The 26,196-nt window shown below is 40.3% G+C and overlaps 1 long non-coding RNA gene across 2 annotated transcripts in view; it reads right to left on the reverse strand.

Moving 5' to 3' along the window:
* The window catches only part of LOC141496342 (uncharacterized), a 205,107-nt gene that overhangs the window by 97,944 nt on the left and 80,967 nt on the right, over positions 1-26,196 (reverse strand). Inside the window, exon 5 of one of the 2 annotated variants that reach the window (XR_012471032.1) lies at positions 21,854-23,157. The exons of the other annotated variant lie outside the window; for it this stretch is intronic. This is a non-coding gene — a long non-coding RNA (uncharacterized LOC141496342). Of the gene's footprint in view, positions 1-21,853; positions 23,158-26,196 lie in introns of those variants that run through there. 2 annotated transcript variants of the gene reach the window in all.

Consider the following 26,196-nt stretch of genomic DNA (forward strand, 5'->3'; position numbering starts at 1 on the left):
AATTCTGGATGAGAGAATAATAAAAGAGAATGTGATACTTTGATTTGCTCCTTCCATAAAATGACCTGGGATTTACGTAAGGCCAGATCATAGGGTGTGAGACCATGAGTGACATTAAAAAGGCACATCCATAAGAGGAACTAAAAGAGAGTGGATACAAAAGAATGTCTCACTTTTATAATGATAATTCCAAGAGGGCTCAACCTCAGAATGAACTGAAGCTGGAAAAGAAAATTAAAGACAATAAAATATTTTTTTCATAGGCAGATCAAGGAAGGCACCAGACTTTAGCTTTGTGTGGATGGGACAATTATAAATGAGGTCAGAGAGAAGGTCTCCCCCCGCCCAGCTACTCAACTGGCATTTTGCTTCCATTTTCTCTGCCTATGAGAAAAGAGGGCAGAATAAAAATGGTTACTAGGGAGTTGAAATCCAGTAAGGAAATCAGAAGATAGAACCTAGCCAGTTTTGTTGAGTGTAATTCATTAGGCTCAGGAGAACTACATTGTAGGGTTCTATAAGAAATGTTGGCTGTGATGGGTAAGCCACTGTCAATGTTTGTCAAAAGAACATAGAAAAAAAGGAGAGTGCTACAGGATTGAGGAAAAGCAAGTATTGTCCCTAGTTTTTAAAAGGGGGAGGGAAAGGAAAGTTGAAATCTGTCAACTATAGAACAGTGAGCTTGACTTGGAATCCTGTCAGAATGCTACTGTCAAAATTCAAGAATGCCTCATTAGCAAGTTTTAGGGAACACCTAGAAAAATGAATGGTGATCACAAAGAGCCAACTGGCTTCCTCAAGAATGGGCTGGGTCAGACTAGACTTCATTCCTGCTTTGGCACGGCTACTGAGCTGGCAGATCAAAGGATTGATGTAGAAATAGTTTACATAGAGTTTATAAAAGTGCTGGACAAGGTCTTTTATGCTATTCTTGTGGCAAAGGTAGAGATATGTGGGCTAGACATGGCACAATTAGGTAGATTTGGAACTGACTGCAATACCACTGACTAACACCCTGGGCATGGGGGGAGAAGAGAGAAAAGGAGGAGAAGAAACTCTTTTCCCCTTCTCTTCCTCCATTGATTGTCTCTTAAGGATTGGCTGGAGCTTCTCTGCCATGACACTGCCCTGCTATTGAAATGCCATCTTCTGAAGTGACTTGCTGTTCGAGCCAAGCCTTCCCCACAGTGTATGATTGATTCTCTTCTCCTTCACTCTTTTGGTACCTCATTTATACCTTTGATGGATTGTTTGGTTCAACAAAGATGTCTGGGTCTGCTTCATATCCACTTTATCTTTGGTGGATTCAGTAGACTTCTTCACAGAGGGTGTTCTCACTCAAGAAAGGGACCCAGAGTATACTGGGACACTCCTTTTACACAAGAAGAAAATGTGGGACAGTGGAAAGACTATGAATTCTAAAGTTTCAGTGGGATTAAATTTCCAAAGGCTTAAAAGTGCACCAAGTTGGAGGAACATCTTACATACAAGTATATATAAATAATATCTATAGCTCTAGCTCTAGATATAGCTATTGCTATAGATGGTATAAATAAAGATAGAGATGCTACAGACATAGATATCTATGTTCCCCTCATTTGTCTGCCTTTCTACAAGTCCTCCAGAAGAGACTGTAAGAAGCAAGGGCTATTGTAATGAACACCTCATCTGGAGGCCTGGATTCAAATCCTGACTCTGCTCTTCACTTCCTCTGTGATATCATACAAGCTACACAATGCTTGGGGGCTCAGTTTTATCACCTAGTAAACGAAGCAGGCTGACCTTTAAGGTCCCTCCCAGATCTAAACATAGAAATCTTGAGGGCAATGACTGTCATTTCTGTGCTTGCAACTCCAGGGCCTGAGACAGGGCCTGGTTGATTGGATAGATGGATGAATAAGTAAATGTGTGCTTTTGGCTCCCATAAGGTAACTTCCAGCACTTTCAAGGGCTATCAAGTGCCAGTATAAATGTCAGAGCCAAGAGTTCAAACCACCCGAATTATAATCAGATGGTCTTGGGTATAATAATGAAAGAACTGGTGCTAGGAAGTGAAGGTTTAAAAAATAATCAAAACCATATTGATCTGGAAAATGTTACCCAGGAATAAACTTATATTAGCAAATGGAATAAATTATCATATTTCCCTGCACCTCTTCCATGAGCCTAACACTAATGACCACATGGTGTTTACTAGGAAATGTGCTTGAGCAGGCAAGAACAGAATCGGGACACGCTTAGTAGGTAATAAAAATCTATGGCTGAATTAGAAATAAATGAGAAGCTACAATGTCTCATTTAATAAAATCCCCAATGGCAGTCATAACCTAAAAGCTATTACCAAGCAAAGGGATGTTTCTATCCAGAGGACTTAAAAAAAATAACAACAGCTCAGTTCAAGTGGAGCTTATGAAAAACACTTCTGTTCCAACTCCTTTCAATTTATTCTATTGTTGATTTGAAACTGGAGGCCATTGGTCAGAGGTTTAAAAGCCAGGCTTTTGTAAAAGAACTCCTGCTGTCTTCATCGTAAACCATTATCAGTCCATCTGGAACTTGAGGTGTCTCCCACATGTCTGTGGGGAGAAACCATCTATTTCTAACAGGGCAAAACCTGAAATATAAAATTAAGCTTTGCAGGTCTGTGAAAGAGCAGAAAGGACTGCTAAAATACACCGGAAGTCATTACCCTAATTAACCTCAGCTTGGAGGGGGGAAAAAATAGTCTTCTGTTTCAAGTTAGCCTTGGGCCATTCATTCATTCCTTGTTCATTCATTCCTCACATACTGAATGACCCCCTATTACTATAGTGTAAGATATTATGGGGAATACTAAGAAAATGGGGCAAAAGCAAAAGACCAAAGTCTGGCCCTTCCCTCATGGAGTTTTCATTCTAACAGGGGAACTAAGTCAATCAATTAATCAACAACTATTTATTAAAATCTTGCTATATGTCAGATCCCATGCTAATATGTACATATATGTATGTTAAAATCTAATGTGAGCTACTTATCTTAATACAAGAGAATACCACAAATGTATTGACAGCAACAAACTAAGTTCTCAGGGAAATCCTTTCTAGTATTGGTTTTGACATTTTTTCCCAAAAAGAAGTAAAAGGAAGGGTGGGTATCTCTCTGGAGAGTTCAGAAAATCTATGGTTTCTCTAACCTTGGTTGAGAGGGATGGCTGGATGAATATTTAAGTGTCCACTAGGTACCAATCACTGTACTAAGCAGTAGGGATAGAGGTTTTTTTTTGTTTGTTTTTTGTTTGTTTTTTGTTTTTGTTTTGTTTTTTAGGTTTTTTGCAAGACAAATGGGGTTAAGTGGCTTGCCCAAGGCCACACAGCTATGTAATTATTAAGTGTCTGAGACCAGATTTGAACCCAGGTACTCCTGACTCCAAGGCCGGTGCTTTGTCCACTACGCCACCTAGCTGCCCCTAGAGTTTTTTTTTAAAGGGAGACTTATTCCTTAAGGAGCTTATATTCTATCTGTTATTCAGTTATTTCAGTCATATCTGGTTCCCTGTGATCCCATTTGGGAAGGATCTCTGTTTGTTTAGCAAAGATACTAGAGTGGTTTGTCATTTCCTTTTCCAGTTTATTTTACAGATGAGGAAAGTGAGGCAAACAGAGCTAAGTGACAAGGGGATACAATAAATAGTGGAGTGATGGTCTGGGGAGGCAGTTAAAAGGTCTAGAACAGTCTCAGGATAGGAAATAGCCCCCTTAGGGTGATGATTGTCCCACCCTTTTCTTACAACAAAAGTGGCATTGATATGATTATTGTTTCCAGAGCAAGAGATGGAAAGGTTAGTATGGGTCTGGGAAGGAATACGCATGGTGGCAAGGAATATGGCAAGATGCCTTTGTTGGACAGGTCCTTGTTATCGGCTAAATGGGATGTGAAGCATAGCGAGCTAGCCAAAAAGGCTGACCCAGGGTGGAGCTGTCTCTAGCACCCCTTTTAGCACTGTCTTAAGGTAAGAGGCAAAAAAATGGGACTTGGATTGTGAATATTTAAGCTTGTTCTATGGCTCTAGCTCTTATTGTTTGTGTGACTCAGTGACTCACTTTACCACTAAAACACTGTCCTTATCTGCCAAATGTGGAAAAGACCTCCAATGAATATGTGGCAATAACCAACCCAGTTCTCAGGTAAATCCCTTCCCCTATTGGGTTTGGTCTTCATGCCCAACAAGATCTTAAGTTCTTCAAAGGATTTATTAATCCATCAATCAACAATCATTTATTCCATGTTTCCTGTGTGTCAGACTCAGTGTCCTGGGGACACAATCGTAGACTTTCAACCCAGCCCAGTGTGTTTAACAGGCTGTTACATGTGCCTAGTGAGATATGACTCCAAAATGGCAGAGAGAATGCTAAAACAATGTTGGGTACCAACATCAAGGAAGAAAGAAGCTACTCCTGCTTTCTCAAGAGTGAGATAAGATTTTAGTTCAAACAAGAGAGCGATTCCAATCTCACTCAGGAAAATTTTCTCTCTGAAGTCTCTAATTCCAATCACACACACACACACACACACACATACACACCACACAGCCATACCAATCCCTGCCCTGAAGGCAATGTAGAAATAGATACATACAAGACCAATTCAAACTAGAAGGAAGATTGTGCTTTGTTCTCAAAGAGGACCAGGACGTCACAAAGCTAACATAATGACTTGCAAGTAAATTGGATTTCAGTGGAGGGGACTGTACAAAAACTCCAGTCTTACTCTCTCCTCCAAAGTCATCTGAATCCAATGGCAAGATATAGACCAGGACATCTGGAGATAACTTTAGAGGGAAAGGTTTTCTACAGAACATAGGATCTGAGCCAAGTTTTAAAGTAAGCCAGGGACCATAGGAGGTGGAAAGTAGGGAGGAGAGTAATTCAGGAACATACAACAGTTGCCATGAAGGCAGAGATGGAAGATGCTAGGTACGTGAAAACAATATTATGGTTTCAGTTGGACACTAGGGTGAACTGCTTAAACACTGTGGTGCTAAAACCTTGGGATGAGCTGCCATCAGAATTTGTCCATCCCAAGAGAGCTTTAATTTTAATCAGAAAGGAGTCTTGGTCAGTCATTTCTGTTTCCTCTTGGCCAATGGACCCTGATCTTGAGTGTTCCAAGACAGTTCCTGTGGACATTATTCTAGTGCCTTTGGGAAAGTTTTTCCTCATCTCTCCTGTGCTGCCTTGCCACTATGCCCATCTGCTCTTTATTTACCAAATCTTCAGTGATTCTATGATTTCATAAAAATAGGTACTTATGCCTTCTGATAGAGTACAGTACCACCATCCTTATCTCATATATATGTGCCACAGATCGTGTGAAGTCAAAGGTTCTTTCTGTACAAATGAAATTTTGAGAGGCTTATCTGGAAATTTCAATATTTGAAGGATATATGATCTTATTGTTATACACACTCTATAGCCCAGTGTAGGTCACGACCTGTTAATGCCTGCTCATCCTATGGATGAGGAGAGATGAGGAGAGAAAGTAGGATGTGACCACATTATTTTGATGTGTTTAATGGAAAGCCAAAAAAGGATCATAGATTTAGAACTGGAAGCAACCTTAGAAGTCCTTCAATCCAACTCCCTCATTTACAGAGGAAGAAACTAAGAGTCAGTAAGATTAATGGACACCAGTACAAAAATACCAGGAATGTCTGTTGGCTAATCCTGCAGGTTAAAAAAAAGAAAAAAGAATATGACCTAGCCAGAGGATGCTGTGGAAATGCCCATAAAGAAAAGAAAGTTCTAAAATGCTTGCTCTCCACATCTTATCATGAGATTATCCTCTCATTATTGAAAAGAAAGGCATTTAAGATGTTTAGAAGATATCCAATTTGAAATGTCTAATAGGTGGTTAAACATGTGAGTCTAAGAGGTTAGAAGAAGGGTTAAACAAAAATAAGGAGCTTTGAGAACCATTAGCATGGAGAGGATTATAATAGGAATAGATGAGATCACCAAGTGAAACAGTTTAGAGGTTAGAAGAGAAGATGACCCAGAATAGAGCCCTCTGGGATACCTTATAGGAGTGACCTGGTGGAACAAAATGTTTACTTTAAAGTGAAACAATACTTCTGTGAAATGTCATTTAAAAAATGGAGAAAAGTTTTCTTGCCTCTTCTGTCCTCCAAGGCATGGGAAATGGATCTGCTCAGACTTTGGGCTATTATTCAAAAATTGACTCTATTGGTATATAGTGAATAAAATATGTTAACAAGCATTCATTGACTTCAAATGCAATTTTAATGACAATTTTTTTCTTAAATATGTCCTATGAAAAACAATTGCTCCTCTGGTCAAAACTAATGCTTTTTGGTTCGCTCAACTTGCTCTCTGCCCTTCTCATGGTGGCTTTGAATCTTCTTGTGGTCAGTTACAGAATATGGCATTATCAAAAGTGAGCTGTCATTAGTGTCCCACAACCTCAGCACTGGGGGCCAAGGAAAAGAATGTACCATAAAGAGAGTGATTTAGATTCATTATCAAAATGTAAGAGTCTGTGAGGAAAACCACTGTTTAGAGGGAGAGGCTCAGAGCCAAGAGGAATCTGCTTTGGGATCCCACTGTCTGACCATAGCCAAGTCACTTATTTTCACTGACCCTGTTTTCCCAGCTATAAAATAGGAATAAAATGATCATTATCATAAACCTCAAAGTACCATATAAATGCCAGTTATGATTATCATCATTCTCTTATATTCAAATATATTTGAAGATGTTCAGGAGGGAAAAAAAAGTCTAATCTTATGGAAGAGAAAAGAAAATGGCAAGCCAATCCAGTATGTTTGCCAAAAAAACTCCTCAGACAGCATGATCCACAGGGTCATGAAGAGTCAGACATGATTGAACAACAGTTTCCTAGGAATATGGCAGAATGAGAAATGATAAAAGAGGCCCCTTCCTCAATATTCCCTCAAAATAGTAGCAGAAACACTTACAGGGGTGATGAGAGTCAAGAATTCTCCATAGGAAATTAAAAACTCTTTAAAAAAAGATGAACAAACCAAAGAATATATTCAATAAAATCATATTACAGATGAAAAGCAGGTAAAATTGACAGAAGAAAAATGTATGGAAACAACAATAATGATAACATTAAAAGCAAAGTTATACCTATTTCAAGGTACAATAAAATGGATAATAAAGACACTGAGAGAACTAAAGGAAGAAATAAAATTAACCAAAATGAACACTAGAAGGCATATACAAGGAAGTAGATGCAAATAAGGAATTTCAGGAAAATTGATATTAAAACCCCACAAGTTAGTATGATTTTGATTTTTTTATTGCTCCTAGAAGAAGCAGGTTATAAAAATCATTAAAATACCAGTTCTCAGTGTCAAGAAACTCCTATCACAAAGTAGGAGTGAAGATTAAGAACTTCAAAGATTGAGTTATGAAAAAGAAAGTTGCAAAGCAACCAATCCTTTCTTGTTTCAGAAGACATGAGGACTGCAGGACAGCTGATATATCTAAGTTCTGTCTTTGCTTTTTACTTAGAGATTGTAAAAGAAAAAAGGAGACTCCCCCGGGAAAGCAAAAAGACCAAATGGGAGCCACAATGCATTTTCCTTATGCAGTAATAGTTTGTTGGGAAGCATTGGGTACCACCAGCTCATTCTGGGATGGCTCAAACTGGTATTAGCAGCATCAGAGATCTAGCCAATTATCAAGCTGTGTTTTAGATTTCAGGTCTGATCTGGGGGGGGGGGTGGAGTCTGCATTGTCACAGGTCAGAGTTTCTTCTTAAGGTAGAATGAGGAAAATCAACATCAAATTGAGCAGCTACTTTTAAAAAAAATGTTCATTTCCCCCCTTTATTTTGTGAATTTCATTTTTCATTTGGAATAAAATATTTAAACACCATAAAAGAGCGTCTACATGTGCTTAGTTGAAGACAAAGAGACAACTGCAATTAAACTGTGATTCTTCACTTCTTACTGCTTGTTTTTTTTAAGTATATAATAAATTCCAAATGTAACTTTCAAATCTGTTTGCCTATGTTTCCCTTCTGTTTTCTTCTTGGCATTTAAAAAAATTTAAATGACCATTGAGGGGTATCAATATTACAATTATCTTCCTCTTTCCTATCTGTACCACTGTCCCTCAAATAAAAATGAACAGAAAGGGAGGGAAGGAACACGTTTAATAAAAAAGCAACAAATCATATAGTCAAGCAAAATCAGTCAATATTTATTTAGAACTCCTATGGGCTAGGCATTGTGCTAGGCACTTGGGGATACATAAAGAGGCAAAAGATTCTTGCCCTCAAGAAACTTGCAATTCTAATGGCAGAGACAGCATGCCAACAAATGTGTACAAAGCAATCTATTTACAGGATAACTAGGAAATAACTAACAGAGGGAAGGCACAAGAATTAAGCACCTGGGAAAGGCTTCCTCTAAAAGATAGAATTTTCGTTAGGACTTAAAGGATGCCAGGGAAGTTAATAAGACCGAATGGAGGAAAGACAGCATGAAAGAAGCTGCACAGTGGCAATAACCAAAAATGGAGGTCTCGGGGCAACTAGGTGGCACAGTGGATAGACCACCGGCCCTGGAGTCAGGAGTACCTGAGTTCAGGTCTGGCCTTGGGCACTTAATGATTGCCTAGCTGTGTGGCCTTGGGCAAGCCACTTTTAACCCCATTTGCCTTGCAAAAACTTTTTAAAAAAATGAAAAATAGAGGTCTCCTTCTGCACCTTGTTTCCATCATCTCTCTATTAGGAGGGGGTTAATATGCTTCATTCATTACAGATCTTCTGGAGACATAGTTGTATCAGAGTTCTTAAGTCTTTCAAAATTGATTTTTTATGATGTTATTTTTCTGTATAAATTGTTCTCTTGGTTCCATTTACTTTAGTTCATATTAACCAGTATTCTTTAATATTGTATCATTTCTTATGGAACAATAATATTTCATTACAATCCCATACCTTAATTGATTCAGCCATTCTCCAGCTGATGGAGACCCTTTTTGTTTTTCTTCTTCCCTACCCAAACTTTTTAAATTTAATCTCATCTTTGAGATCCAGAAATTTTTATTGCTACTGGCTATCCTTTCCTCTTATGTATTAACTTGCTTGTTATGAAACAATAAGTAAGAGAAATGTATAATTAACATCAAGAAAGGATACTCAGTTTCTGTTCATTTTCATTTCTTTAAATTTTGCTCCAAGTTATTTTCTATGTTTGTTATGTAAATATTAACAATTAGGATTTTTATTTGCATATTGGCATGTTGGTATAAACTGATCTCAACTGAATCTCTTTTGGTAAAGATGACATCCTTATCTGTATATCACACACAATTCTTGTCTACGTCATTTCCTAAAGCACAGGACATGAATTTAGAGATACAAGATCATCTAATTCAAACCCCTCATACACCTACACACATGTATATGCCCAAGGAGGATATGAGACATGGGAGTAGTATCATACCTGGGATTTGAATCCCAGTCACCAGCTCTTTACCTACCACATCATCTTGGTACCCATCAGCTCAGTTGATGAATTGTTTGAGTTGAGTCTGACTCTTCGTGATCCAATTTGAGGTTTTCTTGGTGAAGACAATGGAGTGATTTATCATTTCCTTTCTCAGCTCATTTTGCAGATGAGGAAACTGAGGCAAGTAAGGTGAAGTGACTTGTCCAGGGTCACTTTGGCTACTGTCTGAGGCCATATTTATATTCTTGATTAAAGGCCTGACATTCCAGACACTATGGTGCCACCTAGCTACCCTTATCATTTAATGGACACCACTACAGCATCAAGTCTACCCAGAGATGTGTGTCTCTCTCTTGTTACATCCCCCCCACTTCTTTTTTCTTGTTATTTATCATTGGTAACATGCTGCTCCCAACTTATGTCCCGCCGTTATCTCAGAAGTCATATATGTATGTATGAGGGGTTTGAATTAGATGATCTTGTATCTCTAAATCCATGTTCTGTGCTTTAAGAAATGACCACCTATATTGTGACTGCTGAGATAAGGGTTCCATGATCCCAAGCACATAGTGACTCTGGGAGAATAGTGGTTTTAGGGGGACCATTTGCAGAATAGGGCAATTGAGGATCACTGAAAGCAGAGCATTGCTTCCCAAGTGTGACCTGACCTTATCAACTCCTAAGTAATTCTGGACTTATTTCCCAACCAAGAAAGGTGAATGGAAAGGTCCTGTGAGCTTGCTGGCTCTGGCTAAATGCTTTCACTCAATTATCCATTTGGGAAAAATAGAAAGAAGGAAACAATTATCAAATGCCAGACCCAAGACTAAACCCAGAAACAAATACAAACAAAATAAGATAGTACCTGCCCTCAAGGAACTTACATTCTAATGGGTAGCTAGGTGGTACAGTAGATAGAACACTAGCCCTGCAGTCAGGAGGATTTGAGTTCAAATAAGACCTCAGACACTTGGCACTAGTGGTATGACACTTGGCACTAGTGGTATGACCTTTGGCAAGTCACTTAACTCTAACTACTTCACATCCAGGACTATCTATGTCCTGATCCAGATCTGGCCAGTGGACCCAGATGACTTTGGAGGAGAAAGTGAGGCTAGTGACTTAGCACAGCCCACCTTACCCAAATCGAATTCACATGCTTGTCATGGCAGCACCTCCCTGTGGTCATGGTCTTCTTTGAAGGACAAACATCAACAACATTCTAAGGAGGGGCAAGATAATGCACAAAAGAGAACTGAAAAACCCAAAATGGGGAAGGGGAGAGGAAAAGAAGATAACCATCACTGGAGGATCATTTTGAAGTCCTGAGATAGTCAGAAACAAGGTGGGGGAGGGGAACAAAGACAGGTTATCCTAGGTCCATTCATGAAATGGAATTTCTGAGAGTTGCTCAGCAATAGGAGAAGGGGGTGGGGGATGGAGCTTGTGAAGGGATAGAACTCATAGTAGGAAGGTTCTGGGCTAAGGGATGCTAGAGGATGACATCCCAGTCCTGAAATGATTTTGAAAAAGTCAGGAGTGAGGCTAGAAGAGGAAGGAAGAGGTCAAGTTGTTATGTCTGATCTAATGAATCCCATTCACCTGGTGGTGGGAGGAGGGAGGATGAAGAGAGCCAGAGAGATTTATACATATGTAAATATGCATATATATATATATATATATATATGTGTGTGTGTGTGTGTGTGTGTGTGTGTATGCTTGTATATATCTATGTATCTATACATGTATATATGAGTGTGTGCCTGTGTATATATGTGTGTGTGTATGTCTATGTATGTGTATATTTGCATGCGTGTGCATGTGTGTTTATGTATGTGTGTTTCTAGTGTTTGTATGGATATGCATGTGCAGCATATACTGGTATATATATTATATATATATATATATTATATATATATATGTAGACAGACTCCCAGAAGATAGCTATATATCACCTGTGTGTGTGTGTGTATATATATATATATATATATATATATATATCCTCCTGTTTATGCATATGTATATCTATATATTTATCTATATAGAGAGATTTCTACCGTATGGGACTATTCTAAATAATGACAGCAAAATGAATCCAAATCCAAATGCTTTTCCCCATAGCCAGACTTACCCAGTCCTTCCAGTTAAGAAACAATACTAAACTAAATTTAAAAAAAATCAAACCCCACACTATTGCTGTTGGATTTCCTCCAGCAATTCTTCAGAGTTCAGTTCTCAACTTTCTGGGATGCTGTTCCAGTCCATTGAAAGCAACTTAGAAGCCTTTGGTGATAGATTCACACTGACCAATGAAGTTAAAACCAAGAGGCCTTAAATCAATTTGTTTTAATTTATATAAGGGAATCACCTGGGAACTCACATAGAGTGAAACAAGCTCTACCCACAAGGAACTTATTTTCTAAAAGGTATTAAGGGGAAGGATCTCGAAAGGAGAGGTAAAGGCAAGGAGGGATAGATAAAACCAAATCAATCAACAGACCTTGTGCTGTGCTGTCTCTCGGCAATAACAATAAGGTAGAGATGGTCCCCTAGAAAGGCTGCTCTTTGTCTTTGGGGTCCCAGTTTCTATCTTTCCTCTTCCCAAGTGTCAGAGAAGACTGAAGTGTCCTGACCATCAGAACTCTGTTAGTGGGACTGGGAGCCAACATCTCTAAGACTAGGGCAGCTGGGGACATTGGGGGCTCCGGGGGCCCAGGCCCACAGCCCCTGGCTGGACCGGGTGAAAGAGACCAGGGCGAATTGAGCAGCCCCCGGGGTTTCTGGGGAGGAAGGAGGCTTGTCAGCTGCACCTGCGCCCTTGCCTCCCTCCAGCATCTCAGGCCGGGTGCTCCCAATTAGGAAGACTGAGGCAGTGTGGAAGTCCAAACGAATGCAGAAGGGGGAAGGGGGGAGGTGCCCACAAGAAGAGGGCTGGCTCTCATTTCCATAGTGCACTAAAGTTTGCAGAGTGCTCTCTGCATGTGATTTCATTCTACTAAAGGGGATGAGAAACTACTGTCTAGAGCAGAAACAACCTGGTACAGGAGAACGGCAATCAGACCCCATCTTGGATGGTCTTGGGGCCAGCTGAAGGTGGTCAACAACCCAGCCGGAGCCATTCCTGGGATACCTGAAGAAAACAGCTCTGGTTACCCAGAGAACACACCAACAGGACCCCAGATCATCTGGGGCAGAGCTTCATAAGGTCCCCAGCAGGCCTTCCAAAAATATACAGCGATAACACATTCTGAGAAGTAAGCTTGGAAGAGAGCAGATAGGCCACATAGTAGATAAAATGCTGGCCCTAGTGGGGCGGCTAGGTGGCGCAGTGGATAGAGTACAGGCCCTGGAGTCAGGAGTACCTGAGTTCAAATCCGATTTCAGACACTTAATAATTACCTAGCTGTGTGGCCTTGGCCAAGCCACTTAACCCCACTGCCTTGCAAAAAAAAAAAAAAGCCTAAAACAAAAATCTAGCATAAAATGCTGGTTCCAGAGTCAGGAAGACTTGTGTTCAAATCCAGTCTCAGAAACTAATTAGCTAAATGTCCCAAATCGTTTATCTCTGTCCCTCTCAGCTTCCTTATCTGTGTGATGGGGATTATTAACAGCATCACGTCCCAGGGTAATTGTGAGCATCAAATGAGATATCTGCAAAGCACATTATAATCTATAAAATTCTATTTAAATGTTATAAGAATGAGTAAAGAAAAGAAAGACTAGCTCTCCTGATCCCCCACCAAAAAAAAAAACAAGCAAACAAAATCGCAGAAAGATTTGTCCAGGGGCAAGTGAATGATTTATCAAGGACTTTACCAGACTGGAAACTTCTGGTATTCTATTTTGGACAGCAGTTGGCTTTCTATTTGCAAAAGAAGATGTGCTTTGGGTCTGTTTTCCCAATGAGATGGGTGATAGCCAGAAAATTTAAATCCTCAGCAAAAACACATTAGGAGAACTACAGGCCTCTTGCAAAGGTTTTCTTTAAATTGGGGGAGGGGAATCTAACTTTCCTTACCCTAGGTCATCATCAAAGACCAAGCTGTCACAAGCCTTCAAAGGGAAGCTTTCTCTGGTTTACATAAGCTTCAAGTGGGTTACCCTTCCCTTCCAGCCAGAGCAAAGGATTCAAAATGGAATTCAACAGAGTGTCCTTGTAAGGATTAATCTTAGCCCTCAAAAGAGGGGAGGAAATGTATCTCTTTACTTTCTTTGTAGAGGAGGAAGACTATGGGGTGCAACATATCATATTTACTGTATAAATAGACATACACATATGTATTTGTGGTTGTACAGTCATTTTTAACTCTCTTTGACCCCATTTCGGGTTTTCTTGGCAGTGATACTGGAGTGGTTCGCCATTTCTTTCTCCAGTTCATATTACAGATGAGAAAACTGAGGCAAACAGAGTGAAATGACTTGCCCAGATTCACACAACTAGTAAGTGACTGAAACAGTATTTGAACCCAGGAAGATGCTCCTGGCACTCTATATACCTCACTGCCCTGTACATATATGTATATATATATATATATTAGATATAATATATATTATATGTTATGATGTATTATATTATAATTATATTGTTATATATTATATATAATATATAAACTTTGCTTTTGTTATTGTATTGCCCTTTTGACTTAATTAGCCTGTGAATGATTATTTCATTAATTCACCTTGCCTAAAAAAATGAAAATTTGGCACAGTATGCTAAGCCTTCTCTGCTCTCATGAATTTATATCCCCCCATACCATCCCACATGTTCACCCCTGCCCCCTTCCTGGATGTCCATGGGCTCTCACCTCAATGGCTCCAGCCTCAGTGGCTGGTTTTAGTCAATCTATTGCTGAAGCTTCATTCTCTGAAATAGAGGTCCACTATAGTACTTACTTGCCTAAGAGAAGCTGAGAGCCCCCACCCACTGTGCCAGGGAGAGGTTGCTTCATTCCAGAACATATCTTAGGCCTCTAACTTTCTCTTAAATATTTTCCTGAAAGTGCTTACACTGAGCATCCTTCCTGAAGGCTTTGTGAAATCAGTATTTTTTCTTTTAAATTTTTTAATTTCACTTTCATCCCCCCCAAGTATACAAGGAATACTAAAAGAAAAAACAGAAAGGGGGGGGCAACCATCAGCAAAACTCATTCCTGACCCCAGGCCCACCATCTTATTCTGTTGTGTTTCTAGAGAGTCTGACATTCCCACAAAGGCCGAGGCTGACCAATAAACTTGAGGGAAACTTGGCTGCCTCTAGGTAGAACAATGAATGACTTGTACTTGCTTGCTAACTTATATAATCTTGATACTCTATTTTCTGTTAATATTTAAATCTTTCTCTGATTACTCCAGTGGCTCCCAACAAATTTGTTAAGTCTCAGTGGTCAGCCTTTGAATGCTTTCAGTTAATTATGTGAATGGTTCCATAGATGGATTGATGCCCCATCGTCCCCCATCGTATGTGACTCTCATCTCTCTATGCTATGCCTCTTGTCTTATGATTCTATTTCCCTAAAGTTATAAAAAGGCTTGTTTTGCTAAGCCAAGTGAGAGGTTGCTTAGGCCAGACTTGGAGTCTGCAGTTGGGTTCTCCCATGTAATGACATGCTCTGTAGTCATCTTTGTATTGCTGTCTAGACTAGAGACCATGCCCTGCTATACTTAACCCTTTCATTACTAAACCATCTATCCCATAGCCCCAGTGATTGCTAGGTGCCCCATGAAGCTCCAGGCCAGGCTGACTCTGGCTGTGCCTCACAGATATCTTCTCACTAGATGCAAGGTTACTGCCTGCATCCCCCTCCCCTACTCTTTCCACTTCGAGAACTATTATAAAATCAGCCAGATTATTGATTCTGGAAAGTGTGTATCAATTGACTGCCCTATTGTTCCATTGGGCATCATTGTGACTCATCATACAGAAACATCTTTCCCTGGTCACCACCCCACCATGTGTGTTATCTCCCCTATTAGGACATAAACTCTTTTTTTGTGTTTTGTTTTATTTTGTTTTGAGGTTTTTGCAAGGCAATGGGGTTAAGTGACACAGCTAGGTAATTACCATGTCTGAGACCAGATTTGAATTCTGGTTCTCCTGATTCCAGGGTCAGTGTTCTATCCACTGTGCCACTTAGCTGCCCTATAAGCTATTGAAGAACAGAGACTGGTTTATTGTTTTTTGTTCCCAGCTCGTAGTATGGCACTTAACAAATGCTTCTTTCCTCCTTCTTCCTTTTCCCCTCCTCTTCTTTCTTTTCTTTCCTTCTTCCTTCCTTCTTTTCTTCCTTCTATCTTTCCTTCCTCTCTTCTTTCCTTCCTCCCTTCCTCCTTCCTTCCTTCCTTCCTTCCTTCCTTCCTTCCTTCCTTCCTTCCTTCCTTCCTTCCTTCCTTCCTCCCCCCTTTCTTTCTTACCTCAATGATGCAAGCAGTAGAGCAGAGAGGAGAAGAGGGGGTTTGGGACATAACCCACATTATTCACCAAGTCTGACAGGATCTGCTTTGTCACATACCTATAGTTACCTTACACCTCTGCAAAGAAGGGAAGGAAGTACATTTCCTCCTCTCTTCTTTGGGGCCAAGATTAATCCATACATTCTTTTAAAAGAGATCACTGCATCAAAAATATTTTTTTAAAATAAATGACTGTTGTATCTTCCAAGCCCTTCATGGAGTACACACACACACACACACACACACACACACACACACACACACACACACACCTGGGATGACCAACAGAGAGAAGAAAAGTCACTTTGGAGGATTCTTCAAAGCAATATTGCATTTCAGAGCAATGTTGCACTGACAGAGCCCTCCACTCTACCCCACCTCTCCACAGAGCTGCTCCTTTCTCTCCCCAGCTCCCCTTCTCTGCCCAATTTCTCAGCCAACCCTTCTCCCCATCACCTGCTCAAAAGTTCAGCTCCAGTCCTGGGGTCAGCCAAACAGCTGCAAATACATAGCTGACCACGCCAGGGTAACTCAGAAGAAGGAAAGGGAGAAAGAATTACTCCAGTTAGCATTCCTGCTCTGCTACCAAGAGCCTCGCCTGGCCCTACCCTGTGTGTGGGGGCCTATCACCTTGACCCTTCATTTTCAGGGTCAAAGGCACAATGAGACTCACCCAAATGAGGTGTTCCCCTAGAAGAGTCTCCCTATTCCTCAATTTTTGTACTGACCCCCTCCTTTCCTCTTCCCATCTCTCTGTGATATGAATGAATGTCTAAGGATTTTCTTTTAGGAGCAGACTTTTAATTGGATGAAGGATTGTGCTGACCCACTGGAAGAGAATAAGACCTTTAACTTTTTTTTATGAAAAGTAGCACCTTATTTATTTATTTATTTATTTTTTGGCGAATTCACTGGTTAGGAAACTGCCAGTGAGGAGCATTCAGCTCTGCCACTGATTGTCTAATGCTTTCCCAGGACACCGAGGGGTCCCATGACTTGGTGGGGAGGAAAGTTACCATGATGATACATGTCAGAGGCATGATGTAAACCCCAAGACCTCTTGACTACAAGTCCTGCTCTCCATGTTGCCTCTAAGATCCTTTTATAACAAGCTATAAGCCAGCTACTCTAACCAAAAATAGTTTAGCAACCAGGAAAGAATAAATATGACTGGAGTTATAACTAAGTCAGGCTACCTGGGCTTTGCGTCAGGATAGTAAATTTAGAAGGTGATTTAGACTTTCAGTCTTTTATCAGAAAGAGCAAGGTTGAGCACTTCATTATGAAGAAGAATTGATACGGCAGCTAGGTGGTACAGTAGCTTCCTGGATTCAGGAAGTCCTGAGTTCTAATCCCAACTCAGATACTCAATACTTAGTTGTGTGACCTTGGGCAACTCACTTAACTCCATTGCCTTATCCCTCCAAAAAATAAGAATTAATAGGAATCACCTTCCCCATTCCCAAAATTGCTATCCCCTCACGATATCTTTCCACAGGGGCCCCAAGTTCCATGAGTAAAAGGGCAGGATTCTATACCCTATGCTTCTCATTTTGCTAGTTAAGAGCACACAATACCTAGTGGACTATGCAAGTGAAGAGCTAGAGGACCCCAAAAGTTCTTGAAATCTTGACTATTTCACCTTGAGATTCCCTTTCTAGGTTCCATCTATATTTTTATAGATGTCAGACAGGGCCTTCCATGGGGAATTTGACTTTCTAAAGAAAAATAAAGCAAATCCATCTAAATGACTGTCAGAGGACTGGACAAGGAACCCATTGCTATCAAGTAACCTTGGCTACCCAATGACTGTAGACGGCAGTATAGCCTCCTGAAAGAAGGAAGAAGGGGGTGGAAGCAAGAGCATCTGGCTCCAGTTTGCTTTACCTCCATGAAGGACAAAAGCATGACTCCCACAGCTGAACCGCTCCAGCCAGAGAGCCTGGCCAAGAATGCAAGGCTCTTAGACCTACCGGAAGGAGCTAAAGTGGACGACCTCATCAAGCTCCCATACTTATTGGTTCCACATGTTGGAAATCAGGACATGACAGATTCACCAAAGTGAGATTTTTGCATAGTGATGAGAGCACCTGGGGAACAGCCCCATCGGGCATTTTCTTTCCCTTTTCCAGATTACCCTGCTAATGTGTAAACTCCAAAGCAATAAGTCTCCCTGGATTTTCATGAGGACCACATTCAGCGGGACCACAGATGCATGTAGGCCTAATGGAGTGTGACATCTTAGGCTCAGGCAAGGGCTCAATTAAAAGATTATTTCTCCTTGACAACTATTTTTAATTGTCACCCCTCCCTCCTATTCTTGAATTATGGGAAAACATTGTTTTGTTTTTGGATTTGTTTTTTTTATTTTGCATGTGACTCTTTTCATCTACACCTGCATGGATCATCTTCAATTATAAAGGAGAATGATTCAAACCTTTAACCAATTGTTTGGGGAGCCAAGGGTAACACCTGGACCAAGAATTTTCCACAGCAGAGTGAGAGAGGTGCCCCCTCCACTCCTGTGTTCTTGAGATTCAGGGTTTGATCCAGAAAATATTTTTAGTTTAAGGAAGGCTGTTTATAGTAGATGGAGAGAGTATAAATATAAAGATCTGTCACTTTAAAAAAAAATCTATATTTCACAAAACTGGTTAGGTTTTAAAGGGAAAAATCATTACAAAAATGAGCTTTAGCTTCAACAAAGAGTTTTCCACTGGTATCCTTTACATTGCAAGATGCTTTGGTTTCACTGAGATATCCATTTGCAAACAACCCCATGTAGAGGTACATCTGTAATCACTGACTTGGAGCACTGATTATACAGTCAGTTCCAGTCCTCAAATATTACCTTTGACTCTCCCTGCTGGGGCCCTGAGCTCTGATTGGTGAATTTTGACCTCACCTTGCTAATCTCTAGTGCATCTCATCACTTCCCAGTCAACTCTCTTCTCCAATATCTCTGGTTCCCATATATATGATATCTTCTATTAAAATGTAAGCTCTAAAAGACAAGGGATTGTGTTACTGACTTGTATTTATATTCTCAACTCTTAGTCCCAGATGAACAATTTTAAGAATGATGGATAGCAGGGGCAACTAGGTGACACACTGGATAGAGCACCCACCCTGGACTCAGGAGTACCTGAGTTCAAATCTGACCTCAGGCACTTAATAATTACCTAGCTGTGTGACTTTAGGCAAGTCACTTAACCCCATTGCCTTAAATAAATTTTTTTTTTAAAAGAAGAATGATAAATAGATAGATATCATTCTAGCCCAGTGGTCTTTCTCCATGGAGAGCAGAATGACCAACCTCTGGCATCAACTTCCTGGTAGAAATCAAAGTCTCCTTTGGGGAGTTCAAAATGAAGAGATGGTACAGATATCTGTTCATGTCTCCCAGTGAGTTTCATCTAGATAGACACATATATAGGCATATGTAAGAGGATGCATACACACACACACACACACACACATATACACAGACGAGACTGAGGAGACATCCTAAACATAGATTCCTTTGTCAGATAAGAACACTTCTCTGAATAACAGAATTGCTCAATCAATCAATGACCATGATGTGCTAATAAGATAGTTTGCAGTCCCAAGATGAGAACATCTTGAAAGGAAAAGAATTGTTGGCTCATCAAACAAACAATTCAAGGCTCTAGCAGAGGAATTTAAACAGTTCACAGTCCAACAGGCTCCAATCCATCAGTCAAGGGCTCCAAAGTTGGGAGAAAAGAATTCCTGCTTCCAAAATACCTAGGGAGGCAGACAGACCTTGTGCCTAAACCAGAGGTGGAGAAAGAATAAAGACAGAGGGAGTGAAAGTTGGGAGATCAACTCTAGGAAGGATATTATATACATAAATTGCTCAATTGTTTCAGTCATGTCTGACTCTTCTTGGCAAAGATGCTGGAATGGTTCTCCATTTGTTTCTCTAGTTCATTTTATGAAGAAACTGAGGCAAACAGAGTTAAGTGACTTGCCCAGGGTCACATCATTCATGTACCATTCATGCAAAGGATGAGTAAGGGCTAACAAATGGGCACCCTGCTGTTATATATCCATAAAACATTAAAAGAGAAAGGTCTCCTCTGCATTTGGGATCCTGGAATTCAGAATTTGTAAGGGAAGACATGGACCAAAGTTGTCCAGGAGGGTTGGATTTGGGTGTATCACAATCTGGACTAGGAGAGAATGCCTTACTGTCCAGCATAAGTATTTATGGATTGATTTATAAAATCACCACTTTGTAAACTTCAAAACTCAAAAAAGAGAGAAAATGTGAAATGTGAAGCAAGACTACACTAGTACACTTTATCCCTAATCAGCCTTTTCTCCAGCTTTTTACTTTAATGTCCTGTTTTCACTGAATATAAGCCCAACATGAGCTGTTGGGTGGGTAGGGAGTCTCATTTTTGGCTTGGCTCAGCATATGGGGACCATAGTTACTGCTGAATCAGTATTAGTTGCCTTGAATTAAAATGCCTCCCTCCAATCTGGTCATAAAACCATCTCTAACCCTCTGCAAAATGATCTTTTGTCTCAGATGGTAAGCGTTGTAGCTATGGTATCCCTGATATATGTGTCTGTGTTATTTCCCCCTATTAAAATGCAGGTCATCTATGTTGGATTGATTTTTTAGGTGGGAAGGAAGGAGAGGGAAGGAGGGACAGAGGGAGAAAAAAATGCAATACTCAAAACCTAGTAAAAATGATTGTTGAAAACTATTGCTGCTATAGTTGGAAAAATAAAATATTTAATTATAAAAATATATGACAAAAACAAATAAATAATTGAGGCTAAGCTCCCTGAAGGAAGGAGCTGCTTCATTTTTGTTCGTGTATTCCCAAAGCCTAGTTTTGTGCTAATAGTTAAAACATTCTTATTGATTCATTCTTGTAACAATGCAATCCTTTCCCAAAATATTACTTAAGTGAATTTCTGTACACTTAAACATTTGCAATAAAAATTATCTTTTCTGTCAACCACCTCATCATCCTCTTTTCCTCTACCTCCTTCCCCCCCCACACACACTTTATTTTTAGTTAGAAGGTGAAGTTGACCCTGAAGTCAGGAGGACCTGAGTTCAAATTTGACCTGTCATTTAACCTGGATTGCCTCACAATCAGGGCCATCTCCACTTGTCCTGATCCATGGCTGGTCACTGGACCCAGGTGGCTCTAGAAGAGAAAGTGAGGTTGGTGAATGAGCCCAGCTCATTCAAATCCAATCCGTGTGCTTGTCATGACATCACCTCCCTGATGTTATAGTCTTCTTTGAGAATGCAGGACAAACATCATCCTCCCCCTTTTCCAACCAAGAATGTTTAACAAGGGGTATGTTAACAGACCTTTAGCTATGCCAAGGCTGCCCCATCTACAGGCCCCGGGAATAGCTTCCCATTTGGCCAGGGCTGAAGGGTCCTTCCACAACCAGGTCATTCTCAGATTTTTTTTCTTTGCTTTAGCTCTTAGGAAACATTCTCCTCAGTTGATTTTGCTTCTCGGATCTTCTGTTTCCGATGTTGTAATGTCGACATAGACCCTTCTGTTACACTATTATGTTGCCTTTGACTTCTTGGCCTGAACAGAAAAGAGAGGTTGAAATCACTGTGCAATTTGCGTTCATTAAGACCTCCCATGAAAGAACATGATGATTCTTCTAGGGATGGACTGGTTTTTAATATAGCGGCATGCTTAGCATTTGCTGCTGAAAAGGCAAAGACTAATTCAGTATCACCTGCCCCTGTCTCTGAAGAGAAGCTTGTCAAATGGGGTCACTGAGGCCTGACACTAAGTACTTCTCAGTTGTTGGAATTGATGGCTGCAGTGATGAATCAAAAACCATTTGGTGCTAGCCAAGCTAACTTCATTTTAAAGTACATGCCCCTCATGTCAGTGACTGGCAGATAGGAGGAGAATGGAGTCAAGAGGAATTGGCAAAGGACCAAGAGGGGGCAGGGGCTGGGGCTGGGGGGTGAGGGTCTTTTCCCAGAGTAGGATGCTTGAGTTCGCTATCAATGAAGCAGTGTGAGGTTGTGTTTACAAGTTGCACTGGGGTGGAAGTCACAGCTGTCTCCCTCCATAATCCCTTTTCCTTCTAGCTTTCCACATGTGCAATAGAATATGTGGGGCTGATCCTGTTTTCTGTGAGGGATCCCTCAAATGGCATTCATTCTAGTCTCAAGATCCTGGATCTCAGCAGAGGTTGATCAAAGAAGCTGGTTTAAAGTTATCATCCCAGAAGCTGGAGAGCAACTCAGGGAGGGTAGTTTTTCTAGTTTCCCATTGCGTGTCTACTTACTAGTGCAGTTCTTGCAAAGAAACTGAGGCAGGACTCCTATGTTTAACATAGCTAACTATTAACTTTAATTGACTGTAAACAAACCAAACCAAACCGAATGATGGAGGCTACAGAAGAAAGATGGCTCCACTCCTATGGTCTTGGAGCCTGGAAGAGGCGTTTGACTCATCTCAAAAACGTATCAGCGGTGTGACCTTGAACACTGAAATCGATTAATTTACTTCTCTGAACCTCATCTGTAAAATGAGGGTTTGGGGATTGCTAATCTCTATAGTCCCTGCCAGATCAAGGTCTATGACCCTATAATCCTAGGAACCTATGATCTTCAGGCACTCTGTCTTCCAGCTATCTGGTAATTAGTATGGGAAGGATGATAGTTTATGTTAGGGAAAGACCTGCCCTGCCCAGGAGTGTGAATGGATATCAAATTGTAGAGCTAAGAGCATTTCATACCAGAGGCAAACAAAAGTAAGGAAAGTTATCATTCTATCAAGAGGTACCAATCCAAGGAGGGAAAGTCTTGAGTTTGCACAAAACATATACTTTCAAGTACAGTGGAGACTGGCCAATGAGCACTCAGCCCTGAGAAACGTGTTCAGAATGCTGAATGTGAGGAAATTCCCCTCACTCCCATTCCCCCTCCCTGGGGATTTTGGAGCATGGGCATGTTTCTTATGATTCTTTCCTCTGCCAAATATAAGGTGAAGAATGAACCTTTGTCATTGACTACAAAATCAGAATTCAGTATGCACACAAAAGTGAGTCTCTGGTGGAGAAAGATGAACATGATCTGTCTCAAGGATACATGACATGTTTATTCTTTGCCTTTTTGTCCTTTTCTGCCTGTAGGTCAAATCATGGAGCCATCGATGTCCTTGTAATCTTGGAAGGATCAGAAAAGCAGAAGTCTGGAGATGGGAGCCAGCATTAGAGATGATTAGCAGTTGAACTGGGTGAACTGAAACCAAGATGAGTGATCCCACCCCGACCCCCACTATCAGATATCAGAACTTAGTGGAGACAAATACTCTCTGGGTACTGGCCAGAATGGAGAGGGTGGTGTGCCCTGGATTTAGGAAAATGGTTTTATTTACCCTCTTACCATTTTTTCCTGAATAAATATCCTTTTGAAAAAGTAGATTGATGTTTATTGGTTAAATTATAACGGGGTGCTAATCATGGTGGAGGGGAGGGAGGACATCTATTAGAAGAGAAATATTAGCTTTTAACTAGTGCCTGATAATGATGAAATTACACTGCAATGGGAGGCTTAAGCCAATAGCATTAGGAAATAAATTCTCAATCCCATAGCCTTGCTCAGAGGGACTCTACACAGATGAGTGTGAGTTGGGATAAGAATTTTCAGTCCTTAGAAATGCTCCACATAGTTTTCTTTAATTGATACTTCCCAGACACTAACCCTCTCAACAATGTTAAACAAAGCAACTCAACACTTTAACCATGCAACCATGAGCTACCATCCTTCTGCCAAGAGGAATGAAGTATGCTTGACCATTAGCAACCTGGAGTTAAAATTAGTAACTACATTGATCAGATTTCTGAAGTCTTTCAATAATGTGTTCCCTTCCAATACTATGGTCATCATTTAAATTGTTTTCCTAGTCCTGCTTCATTTTCTTTTCCTCAGTTCATATAAGTCCTCCCAAGTTTAGTCAATGAATCAACTAGTTTATTCAGTTTATTAGATTTATTAAATTAAAAATTAATTAATTCTTTATATTTGCCATTTCACCATCCAGTCAATGTGCATCCCCACTCATCCACATTGTCCAGATCAGTTGTGATAGATCAGATTCAGAGACAATTCAGAGATAGATACAGTCCTATGTTTGTCTATTGTCTCACTTTTATATTAATTTCAAATAAGCAGATATTCAATAGGGAGAGCGAAGGAGGGAGAAGGAGAAGGAAGGAGAAGGGAGATGAGACAGAAAGAGAGAGAGAGAGAGAGAGAGAGAGAGAGAGAGAGAGAGAGAGAGACCTCCTTTCTATTTTTACATATCAATCCCAGACTAAAGGGCTTCTTATATACAGATACAAGTATGACATAGTGAATACAACATTGAACTTGGAGTCAACAAGACCTGAGGTCAAAGTCCCATCTCAGATACTGGATAACTGTGTGACCCCGGGTGAATGGCAATTACCAATCTGGTCCTGGTATTCCTTATCTACAAATCAAGAGACTTGAACTATATGGTTTTTAAGCTCCTTTCCAGCTTTAAATCTATGATCTCATGTCAATGACCTTTCATGGTCAAACTCCTTGAGAAATTCAATTATAATTGGAGTTTCTGTTTCCACTTCTCTCACTCTCTTGTAAATTATCTACATTCTAACTTCTAACCTCATCATTCAACCGAAACTACACTCTCCAAGGTAACCAATTATCTCTTAGCTGCAACATCGAATGGACTTTTTTTCTATCTTCATCCTTCATGACCTCTCAGACACTGTCCAGCACCTTTGTATCTCCTTGCTACTCTCTTCTCCATGACATTTCCAGAAACCACCCTCTGCTGATTTTCTTTCTATCTGTTTGACTGCCTCTTCTCAGTCCCTTTTGAAGGCTTTTGATCCTGGTCACACCTGTTAGGCATGGAGGTAACAGTACTAGGTCCTGCTTCCTCTTCTTTCTTCCCTTCATAATTTTTCTCAATATGATTTTATCCGCTCCTGTAGATTGGATATCTCTAAATGGATGTCCCATATGCATTTTAAATTCAACATGTGCAAAACAATTCATTTTCTCATCCACCACTCCATCCCTTTTCTTAACTGTTTTACTTTTTACATGTTACCTTCATGTGATACCTTCTACAGTAACAGAAAAGTTTACTGTTACCATCATGGTGATACCTTCTACAGTAACAGCAAAGTTAAGAGTGAGCTGGAGCAGGGTGGAGGTTCACAATGAGCTATTATCCTCTACTTCTCAGTTCCCCCAATTTAATCTTTTGCAAAGAGCTGTCAATTATGCTTTCATATGTGTCTCTTTTTACCTCTGACATTGCTAGCACCTCATCACATCAAACCCAGACTATTACAATACCCTGGCAGTGGGTCTCCCTGCCTCAAGTCTGTACCCAAGCCAGTCCATCCTCCACTCAACCACTAAAGTGATCTCCCTAAAGTTCAAGATAATCTGATCAACCCACTATCCAATCAACTCCAATGACTCTCAGTAATTTCTAGGATCAAAAGTTAAATGTGTAATGGAGCCCTTCATAAACTAAGCCCTTTCGTGTTTCCTTAGTCTTCTTTCACTTTATGTCTTTCTAGATGCTCTAAGATCCATTGAATCTGACCTTGTTGCTGTTAGTCACACTAGGCTGGCTTGTTTTGAATCTCAGTTCAAATCCCCCCCGCCCAAGATTACCTTTAATTTCTCTAATCTCTAATATTTTCTAAATCTTGTTTTACATAGCTGCTTTTAATGTCAGCTCCCCCATCAGCTCCTTGAGGACAGTGATCCCCCCCCCCTTCTTTGTAACTCCAAAGTTTAGTGTGGAGTTTGACATGCAGTAATTGGTCAGTAACTTGAAAAGTTTCAGGTAACCCCAAATCAAGGTTTTCCTGTGACATTCCTGGTCCATTAGAATAAAGATTCAGAAGCAGAATTCTTTACTTCATGGTCTCACATCACCCCTTATGGCTTTAGTCCCGGGACAGTTCACTCTGTTCTCATCCAGATTCTCCTTGAACTCTAAATTTGAATCTAAAGAACCTAAAACAGTATCACCCCTTATGGCTTTAGTCCTGGGACATTTCACTCTGTTCTCATCCAGATTCTCCCTGGGCTCTGAATTTGAATTAGAGGATCTGGGCTTCATTTGCATTGAATTCCAACCCTCTTCTTTGCTGCCTGTGTGACCTTAGATAAGTGACCTAATCTCTGGATTTCATTTTCCTCCTCAAAGTTGAGA

This window comes from Macrotis lagotis, chromosome 8, assembly GCF_037893015.1.
Source record: "Macrotis lagotis isolate mMagLag1 chromosome 8, bilby.v1.9.chrom.fasta, whole genome shotgun sequence".
In the NCBI taxonomy this organism is placed as follows: domain Eukaryota; kingdom Metazoa; phylum Chordata; class Mammalia; order Peramelemorphia; family Peramelidae; genus Macrotis; species Macrotis lagotis.